Below are 16166 nucleotides of genomic sequence, written 5' to 3' on the forward strand. Positions count from 1 at the left end.
CAAACATTCAACCGAATACATTTGAGATCTAACTGGCTTTATTAAATGTGTCATGAATCGTCAGCAGCCCATCTAGTTCTGGGGAATTGTACAAATGGAAGGTTTTTATGGAAGGAGGGTAGGGCAGGGAAGTTATTAACAAAAGGAAAGGATAATTTCAGGCACGGTCTGTTTCTAGGGCAAAGGCACACGGGTGACCTCATCTTCCCTTGAGGGGACAGAGAGGCCCAGGTGGCCAGTGCCCATCAGAAAATTCCTGACCAAGACTCCACTCTGGGGAGGTTGGAAGTGCAGTCACATTAGGTATTGAGCCCTGGTTTGGGGACTTGGCCTAAGTGGCGCCATTTTGGATCTGTGGTTTTCTCTGTAACAATTGTGGTTGAGAGTTTGCTCTCTCCTGGCCCTTCCTTCCTCTTGGCCTCCATGGTTTCAGACAGGACATCGATTGTCACTCACATCGGGTTTTTTTGTAATAGGTTACGCATCATTTCTCCTTTGCCTTTTGTTTGAAGAGGTTTTATTTTTATGTGCCTTGGTGTGGACTTTTTTTTTTAAGTTTATCCTGATTAGCGTTCACTTAGATTCTTTTTTTTTTTTTTTTTTTTTAGTTTTTGATCTGTTACCTTTATTTTTTTAACTTTGCCTTCCAAGTTTAACTTTTTAAAAATTATTTTATCTTTTTTAATGTTTATTTATTTTTGAGAGAGAGCAAGCACGAGCAGGAGAGGGGCAGAGAGGGAGGACAGAGGATCTCAAGCAGGCCCCACGCTGACAGCAGAGCACCTGATGTGGGGCTCAAGCTCACGAACTGTGAGGTCATGATCTGAGCCAAAGTCAGACGCTTAACCGACTGAGCCACGCAGGCACCCCCTCTTTATTTTCTGCAGTCTCTTTTCTCTCTGTCGCTCAGGTGGGGGACATGATCTTGATCTGTCCTCAAGTTCACTGACACAGTGCCACCACTGAGCTCCGCCAACCTTCTTTCACTTCTGTTGTTATATTTTTCAATCCTGTAATTCCTACTTGGTCCTTTTTTGTCACTTCTCTTTGTCGAGATTTTCTGTGTTTTCATTTGTTTCAACCTTCCATCATTGCTTCTGGAAGCATTTTTATAATGGTTGCTTTACAAACCTTGCCAGACAATTTTACTGTCGGATTGATTTTGGTGCTCACGTGAGTCTGTTAGCTGGGACCAAGGATTGGAACCAAGGGCCTGTGAGGAAGCCCCCAGGACATCCCAAACTTACCTTCAGTTCATTGTAACACTAAGATCTCCTCCTACCGGAAGAGTTTTCCACCAGTTTTTGAAATACGATGTGTGTGCCAGCATACAGACAAGCTCCCCACCCCCACCTCGGACGCTGAATGCAAACCTTCTGTACGAACCCCGCGGGGAGACAGCGCTTTGAGAGCGAGCTCCCTGCCTCCTTACTCGTAACAAATAATAAAAAGTTCTTGGCTTCTGGGGCACATGGGTGGCTCAGTTCGTTGAGCATCTGACTTTTGATTTCAGCCCAGGTCATGATCTCACAGTTCATGGGATCCAGTCCCTTGTTGGGCTCTGTGCTGACAGCAAGGAGTCTGCCTGAGATTCTCCGTTTACCTCTCTCTGCCCCTCCCCCATTTGCTCTCTACCTCTCTCAAAAAATAAATAAATAAAATTAAAAATAAATGTTCTTTGCATTTAGGGGCACCTGGGTGGTTCTGTCGGTTAAACATCCAACTTTGGCTCAGGTCATGATCTCACATTTTGTGAGTTCGAGCCCCGCGTCAGGCTCTGTGCTGACAGCTCGGAGCCTGGAGCCTGCTTCGGATTCTGTGTCTCCCTCTCTCTCTGCCCCTCCTCTGCTCATGTTCTGTCTCTCTCTGTCTCTCAAAAATAAGTAAACATTAAAAAAAACTTTTTAAAAGGATTATTCACCACGACTAAGTGGGATTTATCCCTGGGCTGCAGGGCTGGTTCAATACCCACCAGTCAATCAGTGTGATGCATCGTGTCAATAAAAGGACAAGAATCACATGATCCTCTCAATACATTCTCTCCCTTTTTATTTTTTATTTTTTAATTTTTTTAACGTTTATTTATTTTTGAGACAGAGAGAGACAGAGCATGAACAGGGGAGGGGCAGAGAGAGAGGAAGATACAGAATCTGAAACAGGCTCCAGGCTCTGAGCTGTCAGCACAGAGCCCGAAGCGGGGCTTGAACTCATGGACCGTGAGATCATGACCTGAGCCGAAGTTGGACGCCCAACCAACCAAGCCACCCAGGCGCCCCCTCTCCTTTTTTAAAACTCACACTGTATTGTCCCTGCTTCCTGTCATGACAAGTGACTTCCACGTGTATTCTGTGCGTTTTCCATAATCTGTAAGGAGATTCTCGATCCCATTCAAGCCTCCCATTCGCTCTGTTTGGCTCAGCGTGTGGGGCCCGCCCACTCTTGCCAGCTGTCATTCCAATGCCAGTTTAGTCCTGGGGCTCTCTCAATGCGGCTGAGGTCTGCTCCTCATTCAGCAAGGTTCAAAATCTTAGTAAATGAAAACTCGGTATGGACATGAACTTCATACCCCGTGTGTGCGGGTGGAAGGCACCAAGACTCAGTCAAAGTGGTGACCGGCATCACAGTGGTCCTTCCTGCGGCCAGGAGGAGAAGGGGCCAGAGGGCTGGCCAGCTCAACCTAATGCCGGCTGGCGGCCGTTTGCAGGTGCGAGGTCTCTGTGCCTGCTGGGTTAGGATGTGTCTGTCCATCTCAATCATGTTCTCTGGCATCTGAGAGGTGTTTGTTCAGTGGCCAGAGCTGGATTCAGAGTTAGGGTCTCCCCTGTGAAGCCGGAATGTTCTCTCCCAGAAGGAAAATGCATAGCAACACAATCCTAATTAATGCACTAATTCCTTAATGTGACACATGTACGATGTGGTTACAGCACGTTTACGTCAGATGTGTGACCTCAGCGGTGACTCACACTCCAAGGGGACAGTGACACCCCAGAGAGCGGTTTCTGCATCACGTAGACAGAACTATGTGGGCAGGCCTTGGCTCGTGGATTACTACTACTGAAGTAATTGTATATATTTAGACCTTCTGCTACTTTTCAATTTATCTCTGATAAGATTTTAACACATGAAACAATACAATATTCACACACCTGTAATGCTGAACTAGGCTTCCTCTTTAGATAGATTCAGGGTAATGAAATGAGTCTCCCTGCAGCCTTTTGTGTAATCCGGAAAAAAAAATCAAACTTAGAAACCCACTAGTAGACATTCTGTAACCACTTTTATGCCATGGTTTGCAAAGGTTCACCAAGTACCTGCATTTTTAAACATTGACTTATTGAAGCCTTTCAAAACCTTGCAGAGGAAGTGCATGTGCTCCTTCTGTTTTAAGGCGGAGAAGCCTGGAGGTGGGAGAGCGAGCCTGCCCAGAGCCACGGGGCGGTGGGAGGTTTGAGCACAGGCTTTCCGGAGAAATCCGCAGCACGCTTGGCTGCCTCCTCCTCTCTCTTCTCCATCACGAGCTGATCGGCCTTGCGAGCCTTCTGAAAATGAGACGGGCTGTGGTAACAGCAGCTTTTCTCAGTGAGGCAAAGACTGAGGGCCAGGGCGGGGGCCAGCGGTACACCTGCTGCGACACCAGGGGTTCAGCGCACCTGCCCGTCCCGTGTCTCCGCTGCAGTTCGGCGCTCTGGCCGGCAGAGGGCAGCACGAGGCCGGCTCCTGGCCGCCCCTGGCCTGCTCTCCCGGGTCACCTGGGGCAGCGCATCTGGGGCCCCGCGGGGCAGGTGTCCGGGCGCCAGGAAGTCGTGCGGGGCCCAGCGCCTGCGGCAGGCAGCAGGGGCGCCCTTTCCTCTCCCTCCCTGGCCTTTACGGAGGGAGGTGAGGTCGTTCTGAACCGCTTCTTCCGTCTGGAGACACTGGTCACCGTGGGAGTGAGTGTTTCTGCGCTGAACGCCGTCTTCAGAAGCTCTTCTGGCCAGAATCCCAGGTGGTTTCCTGACGTGACGGATCACCAGGAGGGAAGCTGTAGGTGAAGTGCCCACTCTGGACTGCGGCTCGGGTCATGATCTCACGGTTGGTGGGTTCCAGCCCCGTGTGGGGCAGTGACATCTCGGAGCCTGCTCTGGATTCTGTGTCTCCCTCTCTCTCTGCCCCTCCTCTGCACATGCTCTCTCGCTCTCAAAAATAAACAAAACTTTGAAATTAATAAATAATAATAATAAAGAATTACAAAGAAACTGACATTTCCATGCAACACACCAGAGACTTCGGGGAGGGAAACAGGGCCCCTTTGGGAAGCAAAAGAAATGGTATTTTCTAAAAGACAGCTTCGAGACATGATAAAAGATTTTAGGAGACGATTTTATATTGGGTTCTTTGTCTCCTAGTTTTTAAGTAGTGCTAACATAAGAAGTATGAATGCATTTTATAGAGCATTATTATTCAAATAAGGATTAAAAATTTTTTTTAATGTTTATTTATTTTTGAGACAGAGACAGAGCGTGAGCAGGGGAGGGGCAGAGAGAGAGGGAGACACAGAATCCAAAGCAGCTCCAGGCTCCAAGCTGTCAGCACAGAGCCCGACAACGGGCTCAAACTCAGGAACGGTGAGATCATGACCTGAGCTGAAGTTGGACGCTCAACCGACTGAGCCACCCAGGTGCCCCTAACCTTTTTAAATTTTTTTAATGTTTATTTATTTTTGAGAGACAGAGAGGGAGAGAGAGAGAGACAGAGAGAGAGAGAGAGAGAGAGGGAGACAGAACGTGAGCGGGGGAGGGGCAGAGAGAGAGGGAGACACAGAATCCAAAGCAGGCTCCAGGCTCTGAGCTGTCAGCACAGAGCCTGATGCGGGGCTTGAACTCACAGACCGTGAGATCATGACCTGAGCCGACGTCGGACGCTCAACCGACTGAGCCACCCAGGAGCCCCTCAAATAAGGATTTTAAAGTTAAATTCCAGTTGGTCACTTAAATTCCTATTACAAAGGTATGATTGGTTCGTGAGCTACAGCATGAAGACCGCTTGTAAGAGTTCGAGCCTCTGGCCATTTACCGCTGTGTGAACTCGGGGAAGGCACACAACTTCTTGGGGCCTCAGTCTCCTTATTTCTAAGGGGGATCATAGTTCCTGCGTCGGGGAGGTTTGTCGAGGAAAAGGCTCATCTATAACTTTTCGTTGTGATAGAAATATAGTCCAAGGCAGCTGCACAGTGTTTATGAGTTTCGTTAGTGTAGTGTTTTATCCTGTGCCGCACACGGTGACCAGGAAGCCACAGTCTAGGGTATTTCCGTGCCTTTCCACAGTCACACAGACGGCCGATGGCAGAGCTGGGATCCACATCTCTGTTCCCCCGGCTCCCAAGCCTGTCCCTTCGTCCCCCGGCTCCCAAGCCCGTCCCTTCCTACCTCACGGTACTGCCCCGTCGCCTTTGTGAAGAGTCATGTGGAAGCAGGAAGACTGCAGTCGTCCCTAAATCATACTAACTCTTAATAGGATTGGCTAATTGAGAAATTCAGCTTCAAGGAAACGTTTTTGGAAAAGACTCAGGGCAATTGTTCAATCCAAATTCGTGGCTTTACAACTGGGCTTCACCAGTGATTTGGGTCCAAAGCTGTTTTAAAACGGGCTTAATGTTCTTCATATGTAATCGAGCAAAAGTTGAAAACAAAATGGATGTCCAAGAATATGAAGAGGGAAGTTAGTGACATAAATTGGATACACCCATCAGGACAGGTATTATGCAGACTATAATAGGCTGTAGCTTATCTGGTGATGTAGATTCTACACATGGAACGGAAGAAACAGAATGCTGAAAGGGATAGGAGGTCACAGAAGAGCGTGTGCAGATCCAGGTGCGTGTTCCCACGCGCACACAGAGAAGGCTGGGCGCGTGGATACTAAACCACGGTGGCGGTGGCCACCCCTGTGGGTGCAGTTATGCCCGACTGCTACCCTTTAGGTGGTTTTTAGGGGCTTCTCAATTTTTCAAGTTACATTTGTTATCTTGGGAACAGAAAAAGCTAATTATTTTTTATTATTTAAGTACACGTGATATACAGTATAATAGTTTCAGGTGCACAACCATTCTGAACTTTATACAATGCTCGCCACGGGAGGTGCGGTGACCATCTGGCTCCTTACGACATCATTACGATATTATCGACTACGTTCCCTGCCCCCCAGGCGCCCCTTGACTTGCTTGTCGTGGAAGTTTAATTGGAAGTTTGTACCCATGAGTCCTCTTCACCCCCCCCCCCCGACTTGTCCCTCACCTGTCTTCCCTCTGCATCTGCGATTTTTTTCTCTGTACTTAGGAGTCTTTCTGGTTTTTGTTTGTTCATTGGTTTTGTCTTTTAGGTTCCACATATAACTGAGATCATATTTATCTTTTCTCTGACTTATTTCACTCAACACAATACCCTCTAGCTCTATCCATGTTGTCACAACAGCAAGATCTCATCCTTTTTTAAGGCCGAGTAATATCCTATTGTACATACAGCACACCTTCTTTAGCCATTCGTCTATCCACGGACAACTGGGCTGCTTCCATATCTTGGCCTTTATAAATAATGTATGTATCGGGGCGCCTGGGTGGCGCAGTCGGTTACGCGTCCGACTTCAGCCAGGTCACGATCTCGCGGTCCGTGAGTTCGAGCCCCGCGTCAGGCTCTGGGCCGATGGCTCGGAGCCTGGAGCCTGTTTCCGATTCCGTGTCTCCCTCTCTCTCTGCCCCTCCCCCGTTCATGCTCTGTCTCTCTCTGTCCCCAAAATAAATAAAAAACGTTGAAAAAAAAATAACGTATGTATCTTCTCAAATTAGTGTTTTTGCATTCTTTGGGTAAACACCAGTAATGGAGTCCTGGGTCACATGATAATTTTATTTTTAACTTTTTGAAGACCCTGCACACTGATCTCCACAGTGGCTTCAGCAGTTTGCAGGAGAGTCCCTTTTTCTCCACATCCTTGTCAACTCATTATCTCTAGTCTTTCGATCTTGGCCGTTCTGACAGGTGTGAGGTGGCATCTCATTGTGGTTTGATTTGCATTTCCCTGATGATGAGTGATGGGGAGCATGTTTTCATGTGTGTGTTGGCCATCTGGATGTCTTCTCTGGAGAAGTGTCTATTTAGGCTCTCTGCCCATTTTTCAATCAGATTATTTGTTTTGTTGTTGTTGTTGTTGTTTGGCTTTTTGGGGGGGTATTGGGTTGTATAAGTTCTTTATATATTTTGGATACTAACCCTTTATCGGATATGTCATTTGCAAATATCTTCTCCCATCCATAGGCTGTCTTTTCATTTTGCTGATGGTTTCCTTCACCGTGCAAATGCTTCCTATTTTGGTCTAGTCCCAATAGCTTATTTTTGCCTTTAATTTAATTAGTTAATTAATTAAGTGAATTTAAAATTAATTTTTAGAGAGTCGTGTGTATAAAATATTGCCAATAAAATAAAAATATACGGAGACAGTTTCCCAGACTAAAAAGAAAAGTTAGGAATGTAGGAAGACTGAGCTGAAACAAAAGGTCTTAGTGCCCATCGTGGGGTGGGGGGGTGGGGGGAGGGTAGCACCCATCACTGAGGGGCGGGAGGGCCTAACAAGGTTCCACGGGAATTAGAGCAGAGCATTGGAATTGGACTGGGTTTTTTTCTCACAGGAAGGTGGTAAATCCTATTTGTTTGTCACTAAAATGCTTTCCGGAATTCTGGAAATAGAGCTCAAGCAGTGGGCTGTTTACCTGGAAATCTGCTGTGGGACCCCAGGGGGAAGCACTCACCTGAACAGAGAAGGTAGCCAGTTTTCCGGCTGAAATCTCTTGGGATGTCATCCTGGAACCGCGCGAACGCGCGAATGCTGTGCCAGCCCGGCCGAGCTCCCGTCTCCTCCTCCTCACCCGCTTCCTTCTCCCTTCCTGCTGTTTGCATGGCCTTGACCCCATTCTGTAAACCAAAGATAAAAAAGTTAAGTGTGGGGCGCCTGGGTGGCGCAGTCGGTTAAGCGTCCGACTTCAGCCAGGTCACGATCTCGCGGTCCGTGAGTTCGAGCCCCGCGTCAGGCTCTGGGCTGATGGCTCGGAGCCTGTTTCCGATTCTGTGTCTCCCTCTCTCTCTGCCCCTCCCCCGTTCATGCTCTGTCTCTCTCTGTCCCAAAAATAAAATAAAAAACGTTGAAAAAAAAATTAAAAAAAAAAAATTAAGTGTGATCAAGTTGTGGATGTCGTTAGCATTTAGGATTGTTATGTTGAATTCTCCATAGCTTCTGAATTTTAAGAACAAAGCAAAACAAATTTGCCAAATATAGAGAATTGGGAATTAAATGTGGGGAATAAGCTTAGGAACAAGGCATGAAGAATTACAAAGCCACAGGATGAACGCACCCATGTTTGGGTAAACAGGGCAAAGGCCCCCAGTGTAGGACAAAGGTATAGGGATAGGGAATCTCAGGATGAAAGTATCCAAGATGAGGTAAGCAAGGTTAGGTATTCAGGGTGGAAATGCCCCCCAACTTAGTACCATAGCAGGAAGCTGTTTTCACAGGAGGGAAGGACCACGAGAGGTAAATAGGTAAATAGGGCTACAGACTGCAGCTGGGCCAAGCTGCCCTGAGCGGAGCTAAGTAGCAGAAGAAGGGTGCCTTGTTGACCCTGAGGTAGCTTGCCCTGTCTTGTCCCCTAGGTCAGTTCAGGTAAACAGAGGTGGTGCCTCACGTCTGCTGCAAACAACCTGCTGCCCACTTTGTTTTGTACTGATCCAAACCCCTAACACCGCATAACTTCAAAACCGCTTTCCCTCACACCCATGAGTTAATGTTCACGATTTCATTGTCTCTTTGTGCACATCCATCAAGCTTGTGAGCCTTCTGATCCTAATAAAAACAGAGCGAGGACCCTTGCTTGGGGCTCTTGTCTCCTCCCGGACATTAGCCTCTCTCACGTGTTTAATCCTGCATCCGCTCTCTTGCTGGATGAGACAGAACTCCAGACCCAGAGTCTATGACAATTAAATAAAATTGTCAGGAGAGAACAAAGACCCAGTTCTAGATGGAGCCAACGCTGGCGCACCCCACTTTTAACACGGGGACAATGACACAGCAGTCCTTGGGTTCCTGGTGACGGGGGAGCCGCAGAAGGACAGCGAGGTGAGGTCACATCTCGTGGCACACGATCATTGGCCGCTTTTAACTGGGTCAGAAATTAATAAGCGACTGCAGTTTTGTTTTTCAGGTTAGAAGGAGGCGGGAGCAGTTGGGTGACTCGAGCTGGCCAGCAGGAGAGCGGCCACACCACCCTGTCCTCGGCCCGGTGGTCTTCCCGCGCTGACCGAGGGCGCACACACAGCAACACTCGGCACGCAGCTCTGGTGCGGTCCTCTCACGTCTGCGTCACACGTCCAGTGTTAAATGCTAGCGAGGAACCGTGCAAGGAGTTGTTTGTGCAAACTGAAGTGTGTAAAACCCAGGACGGGACTTTTCCTGGCTTTCATTCTGTGCCCTGTACCTTCCCGCCAGACCGCTAAGAACACATCCAAACTAATCGTGTGTTGTCAACAACAGCAGTGCCTCTGACAGCGGTCGGTGGCCTGTTAGCTGTTGCGTGAGGCACAACGAGTAGAAAATGTGGCAAAGAACGAACGCTCTTCTCCTCTCGGCAGAGATGGACTGGGTTCCCCACTGCCAGGAGAATTGATGACGGATATTTACAGAAGTAAATGAGCCATCCCGTGAGTCATGGGCTTCAAATCCATCACCGAGCTCACAGCTCCGTGGTTCAAAGCGCCTGTGAGGCCTCAGCCGACCGTGGCCGCTCCTCCAAGAGCCCGCAGCTAAAGGTTTTGTGGCCGAAAGAGGCTGCCCGGCTGCTTTATGAACTCGGGGGAAGCATTTGTTTGAGCAAAAGGGGAGTAAGCACTGCAGTCATCCAGAAAACCAATTAACTCCTTTTTTCAGCTGCCTTATCAGATTTCCCCTGTGTGGCTTTCCTCACATTCCTCAGGACTAACAGGCTGGAGACTTGGAGTGGGTATCACAACGGCTTTGAGGCAGAGGCGCCCTTGCAGCAGCCGTCTCCGGGCCTTCGACGTGGCCTTGAACCCTGGGTCTGCCTGGGGCCTTGGGCAGGTGATCTGTAAGTTCACGTGGCAGCCTCCGGTTCTGCTTCTGCAGAGAGTGATGACCCAACTGCCCTGTGTGATGTGGGGGCCGGGGGGCTCAGCCTGCGGGTACCCACGCAGACGCGCGGGCCAGTGTCCCGCCAGGTAGCAGTGACGTCCGAGGTGGCTGCAGTGGCCTTGTGGAAGTGTGTGACCCCACCAGTTGGAGAACACACCATTCCCTGTGGACGGGCCCCACGGGGCCCAGGAGTCGTGGATCTGGACAGACGGCCTGGGTCCTAGCAGCTCAGCACCCTTGCTGGGCCCCTGGAGCCCCTCGCTGGAGACCAAACCATGGTCAGGGGGAGCCGGGCTAGGCAAGAGCTTTAATGAAGCTTAGAAGCCCCGAAAGGAAAGGACATTCGCACCTGCGTCATCTGCCTGGGGACCGGTCAGGAGGGCCACACCCACTGTCACCTTCAGCCTGAAAGGTGCTGTCCGGTCCTTAACCTTTGAGGTTTAATCTTCCAAGTCCATCAGCCCTGGCCCCTGCTGACCCGAGACCTCGATGTTCCAGCTGTGATTCACCTGCCGGGAGACGCAGCCTTGTCCCCATCCCCCTCCCCGCGAAGCTCCAGGATCCTTTTGGAGTTCCTCAGCCTCCAAAGTAACTGACACACCTACCCCGCCACACACACCAGGCACCAGAGCCGCAACATTCCACCAGCTTATAAGTAAAGAAGTTCGTGGTAAGAGAACCATTAAATGCGGGTTGTGAGGAACAGGGGAATTCTGTGCTCAAGCAGACGTTCCGTCACTGTCACGAAAAGCCACTTATATTCCCTTTTACGTAGCACTTTAAAATTATTTTAAAACACGTTTGGAATCAAAGAAACAACATTCCAGTTGACCACCACCCTAAAACATTTAATATGCTTCGAAAACTGTAAGCACAGACCCAAGTGATAAAAGAACATAAGCAGAAACAACTGTGGCAAGGAGGGAGTGGGGGCTCCCGCTGACGTGGAGACCGGCAAACCGCGTCTTCAGTCCTGCTGGTGTTTATAGCACAGCCTGTCAAACGTCAACCTTTGAAAGTCAACTCCAGCTTTGAAAAGGTGTAAGCATGCCAGGGCTGGATGGGCACGCGGGACTTCCTCTACGATCTACTCAATGTTTTTATGAATCTAAAATGGTAGTAAAAAACATGAAGTCTACGCGTTAATTTTTGAAAACGGTGCGGGAATGTCAAAGGGAGACAGGAGCCGACTGAAAGAGCTGTGGAGGGTCGAAGCTGGAACAGTGTGAGCAAGAAAACAAGTCACTTAGTGTCGGATTGTAACCCAAAGTACAATGTGAATATCCCTGAGTACCTACAGAGTGAAGTCCATTATTAAGCAAAGAGGGGAGGATAAACACATCTTGCATGGGGAGCAGGTTCATACTTACCTAGATACTTCATACGTGGGGATGTGGAGCCTAGCTCCCCATGCCTTTAGCGTGTGGGGGCTGCACAGCCTGGAAAGGTAGAGAAAAAGCGTGGCTTGACCAACACTAGCTCAGGCAGGTGATCAAGGTCGACAACAACAGAGAAGTCAGGTTGACAGATCGCAGCTTGGACATACAGTGACTAGAATTGCAGCTCACATCTGTGGACTCGGTTCACTTACAGTCAGTGTGATCTTTTAAGTTTATTTATTTTGAGAGAGAGAGAGAGAGACAGAGAGTGATCAGGGGAGGGTCAGAGAGAGAGGGAGACACAGAATATGAAGCAGCTCCAGGCTCCAAGCTGTCAGCACAGAGCCTGATGAGGGGTTGAACTCACCAACTATGAGATCACGACCTGAGCTGAAATCGGATGCTCAAGCGACTGAGCCACCCAGGGCCTCACACCTTTTCAGTACTTAAGACTGTAAGAGGTATGAAGAAGTTCTTAATAATACAGGTGTGGAAAATGAGCGGAACGAACACACTGAAAAACTGGGAGAGAGTGGCATAGAGTTTCCAGTTTTTAAATTTTGCTAATTAAAAACAGAGAAAATGACATTTTATTTTTTTTTCAACGTTTTTTATTTATTTTTGGGACAGAGAGAGACAGAGCATGAACGGGGGAGGGGCAGAGAGAGAGGGAGACACAGAATCGGAAACAGGCTCCAGGCTCCGAGCCATCAGCCCAGAGCCTGACGCGGGGCTCGAACTCACGGACCGCGAGATCGTGACCTGGCTGAAGTCGGACGCTTAACCGACTGCGCCACCCAGGCGCCCCGAAAATGACATTTTAAAAATATTTTCTTTATTTCTGAAAGAGAGAGTGGGGAGAGGCAGAGAGAGAGGGAGAGAGAAAGAATCCCAGGCAGACTCCACACTGTCAGCACAGAGCCTGACGTGGGGCTTGAACTCACAAACCGTGAGATCATGACCGTAGCTGAAAGCAAGAGTTGGACGCTTAACCGACTGAGCCACCCTTTTTGTGATATACTTTGGCTTAACTATACCGTCTTAATTTGTTTTCTTTTGTCCCTCCTGTTCCATGTTTATTTTCCTCTCTCTCTCTCTCCGTGTGTGTGTGTGTGTGTGTGTGTTTTGTGGATGAAAATTTTTTATCCTATGTTCTCTTTTTTTAGTCTGGTAACAATATTTTACCCTTTATTTAGTGGTTTCTAGGCCCTTGATTTATTAAAGTCTGACATAAATTAGTACTCTTGCCTCTGCAGGACACTTTGAAGACACGAGAACACTAATTACATCTACCGCCCAGTTTATTTGGAAGGTCATTTTTTATTTTTGTTTCTCTGGGGCAGGCTTTCTTTCATTCCTTCATCTGGATTATCTGAATCCTGTGGAAGTCCACTTTCTTTGCTAATGAGAATATCTGCTAATGAGAACTGCTTCAGGAAATCAAGGATTTCAAGGCCATTCTCTGCATACAGAGGAGAGGTTTTATGCTCTGTTTTAGAAAGTCCTGCTGACTCGGGATTTCACGTTTGTTCCAATGTCTCCACCCCAAATCTCAGGGTCGCACTTCTCCTCCATTAATGACCAGCCCTTAATGTAAGAGTCTTGGCAGGACTGTGTGTCCAACTTACATCATAGTTCACAACTTGAAGTTCGGAGTCTGGTCCTCAGTTCTGCTACTTTGCCAGCGCAATAATAAGATGTTCCTCGGGGCACCTGGCTGGCTTAGGCGGTAGAGCAGGTGACTCTTGGTGTCGGGGTTGTGGGTTCACGCTCCGTGTTGGGTGTAGAGATTATTTAAAAATAAGTAAATAAAACAAATCTTAAAAAAAATAAGAGATTCCTCTGAAGGCTGCTGTTGGAACGCTCTGGTTCCGTGACTGCACCTTAAGCTATACCCAAGCTTTCCAAATATACTCCAGTCCAGTCCACCCACACTGTGGTCTTGGTGGCCGTCCTTGCTGCCCTGACATCTGACTACGGCAGCTACTTAATTCCCCAGGGTCTTGCTATCAGCCGGTGCTGATAAAAGCTCGGGTTGGTGCCTCCACACGTGATGGGTTCCACCTTCAAAAGGATCCTAACATATCTGAGCTCAGACATGAGCAGCTCCATCCTGGAACCCCAGCTGAGGATCTCGGCCCTGCGATCATCCCTTACTAGCAAGGACTGGAGAGCAGGGGCCAGTCTGCAAGACAGAAGCCATGCCAGCAATGCAGGGGACTTAATACAGGGAACTGGTCACGCAGGCGGCTGCAGCAGGAGGTGAGGAACTCGGATTAGCAAGTGCAGAAAGTGGCTACTTGGCATAGGGCTGAAGAGACGGCGAGAAGAGCTGATTTACCATATGCCATGTTCTGGAATCTTCCCGTGGGGGTGAGATCTGGAAGGAGAGCTGCACAGGGGAGATTGGGACCATGAAAGAAGGGGCAGGCTGGTAGCAGGTGCAGCTGTAGAGGACGTTTGGCTGCCGGCATGGAGAAGGCGAGGGCCGGATGCCACAGGGTGATCGCTGCCGTCGTCTCCTTCTGACCTCCACTTCTCTACCAGTGACTCCTTTGGCTGAACCTAGCAGGGGGGCCAGCTGTCCCGGGGGCTTGCATTGCAGTGTTGTCCAGATGTAGGGCAGATCGGGGCAGGGCAGGGCAGACAGGGAAAGGCAGGCCCGTCCTCCACGTGGCCATGCTCAAACCCTCCAGGCAAACACCATGCACACTAGTGCTCTCTGCTGTGTGACAAACCATCCCCAAACGTAAGGGCTGAGAACGATGAGCATTTTATCTAACAATTCCACAATCTGGGTGGATTCTGTTTGCTTTGCACATAGTCTCTGCATTTAGCTGGCTCGACAGCAGGGGACCGGGTTCAGCTGGGACACTGGGGTAGCTGGCTGCCCTCATTGCCTGGGGTCTCAGGCTCCTTCCCTTTCCATGTGGCCTGCACCTGTGGTCTGTCCTGCAGAGTGGCTGGCCTTCTGACATGGCGGCTCCAGGCTCCCAGGAGAGCAAAGAGGTGCTTGCCAGGCCTTCTGGAGGCTGAGGCTGGGAGCCGGCCCTCACTGCTCCTACCAGGAAAAGCAAACTAGCGGGTCTATCCAGAGCCGAGGGGAGGGGACTACAAACAGGTGACAATTCTGGGAGGCAAGAAATGTGAACAGGGCCCCATGGTTGGTTCCTACACCATAGCATCGGGGACCTGCCTTTAAGGAGTCTAACGTCAGGGCTTAAACACTAAAAGTAGAATTTTTCCGGTTACAAAATCTTGCCAAAAAGATACTTGTGCCAAAAAGTATTTTTTGCCAGCCAAGTTCCCCAGATGGGTTAGGTCGCTTCTCCCTGTCCCGTCCTTAGTGGTGCCTGAGGCACTCGCGGCCTCTTGGTCACATCCAGTGTTTGAGGAAGTCCTGCCCAGGTCGACGCAAAGCTCCCATGTTGGACCCAGCCTGAAGCTCATGGGTTTTCCTCATCCCTGCACAGCCAGGCGTCACCAGCCTGAGGCGCCCGAGGGAGACGGTGACATTTGTTCTTCCCTTTTCCTTCACCTCCCTGCTGATTCTAACTCCCTGGATTGGAGTCAGGGCAGAGGGGTCAGGACAAAGGTCAGGCATCTCTCGGTTAGCTCTGCATGCAGGCACACCTTCTGTCAGGTTGGCCCCAAGTGGCCATCTCCGCATGGGCATCTGAGACCAGTTGTCTGTGAGGCACACACGTGGCTTTCCTTGTGGGTTCCACGCAGGAGGTTTTGACTCTGCAGGGTCCTGGCAGGTCCTGATGTCCCTGAAATAGTTTCGGGACTCCAGAGCGCCCTCCTTCTCCATGGTCAGCTGATCAGCAGGGGGTGGACCTTTAGGGTGGGAGTGAACATAGCCGGGGAGTTAGCATGTCTGCTGGGCCACGTCCTATCAGTCCTGATGCAGCATCTGCCTCCCGTTTTCCGTGGCTTTCTTTAAAATGTGGGGTCCTCGGTTTTGTATCTGAGTTGCCACTTGGTAGGATATCCCTGCCGCATGCCTACCACACTGCATTTTAGTTGCTGTGTTTCCATCTTCGTATTGGAAGAGCCAAGGCACCTTCAGGTAAATTTCAGTGATGGGCGTTGACAGGACACACTGGCACCGTGTCCACTCTTCTGGGCCATGCACTGTGCAGTTTCCTTCCCTCACTGTGCCTCACACGGTCTTGGTGCTGTGTGATGTTGTTGTCACGACTGCGATGGGGGCTCTGTTACCTCAGAAACATGCATAGCGGATCGCTGGGAGGGAGGACACTGGCGCCACCCACCACATCTGACTTCTGACGCTGCAGCTTTGTTCTGGGCGTGAGGTGCTGGCCTTGCAGTCGCCTCTCTCAGACACCTGCTTGACAATTGTCCTGGGGCTCTTCTGGTTTTCCTGTTCCTAGAATTCATGTGGTGCAAGGTGGGTATTAAATGCATGGTTGGCCAAGTAGGTCCCTTTAGGGCCCAGCCCTCCTTCGGGACACCTCATTCAGGTGCCATCCTCAGTGAGAAGCCTCAGCGGGTCCCATTTGTAAGGCCTGCTGTCTTCCTCCACCCTGGGAAGGAAGGGGTGGAGTTCTCTCTTGCACTCAGCTCACTTGATTGTTGTTAGGTGCCTGTTTTTTT

The sequence above is a fragment of the Neofelis nebulosa genome, chromosome 1 (genome assembly GCF_028018385.1).
Source record: "Neofelis nebulosa isolate mNeoNeb1 chromosome 1, mNeoNeb1.pri, whole genome shotgun sequence".
Taxonomy (NCBI): Eukaryota; Metazoa; Chordata; class Mammalia; order Carnivora; family Felidae; genus Neofelis; species Neofelis nebulosa.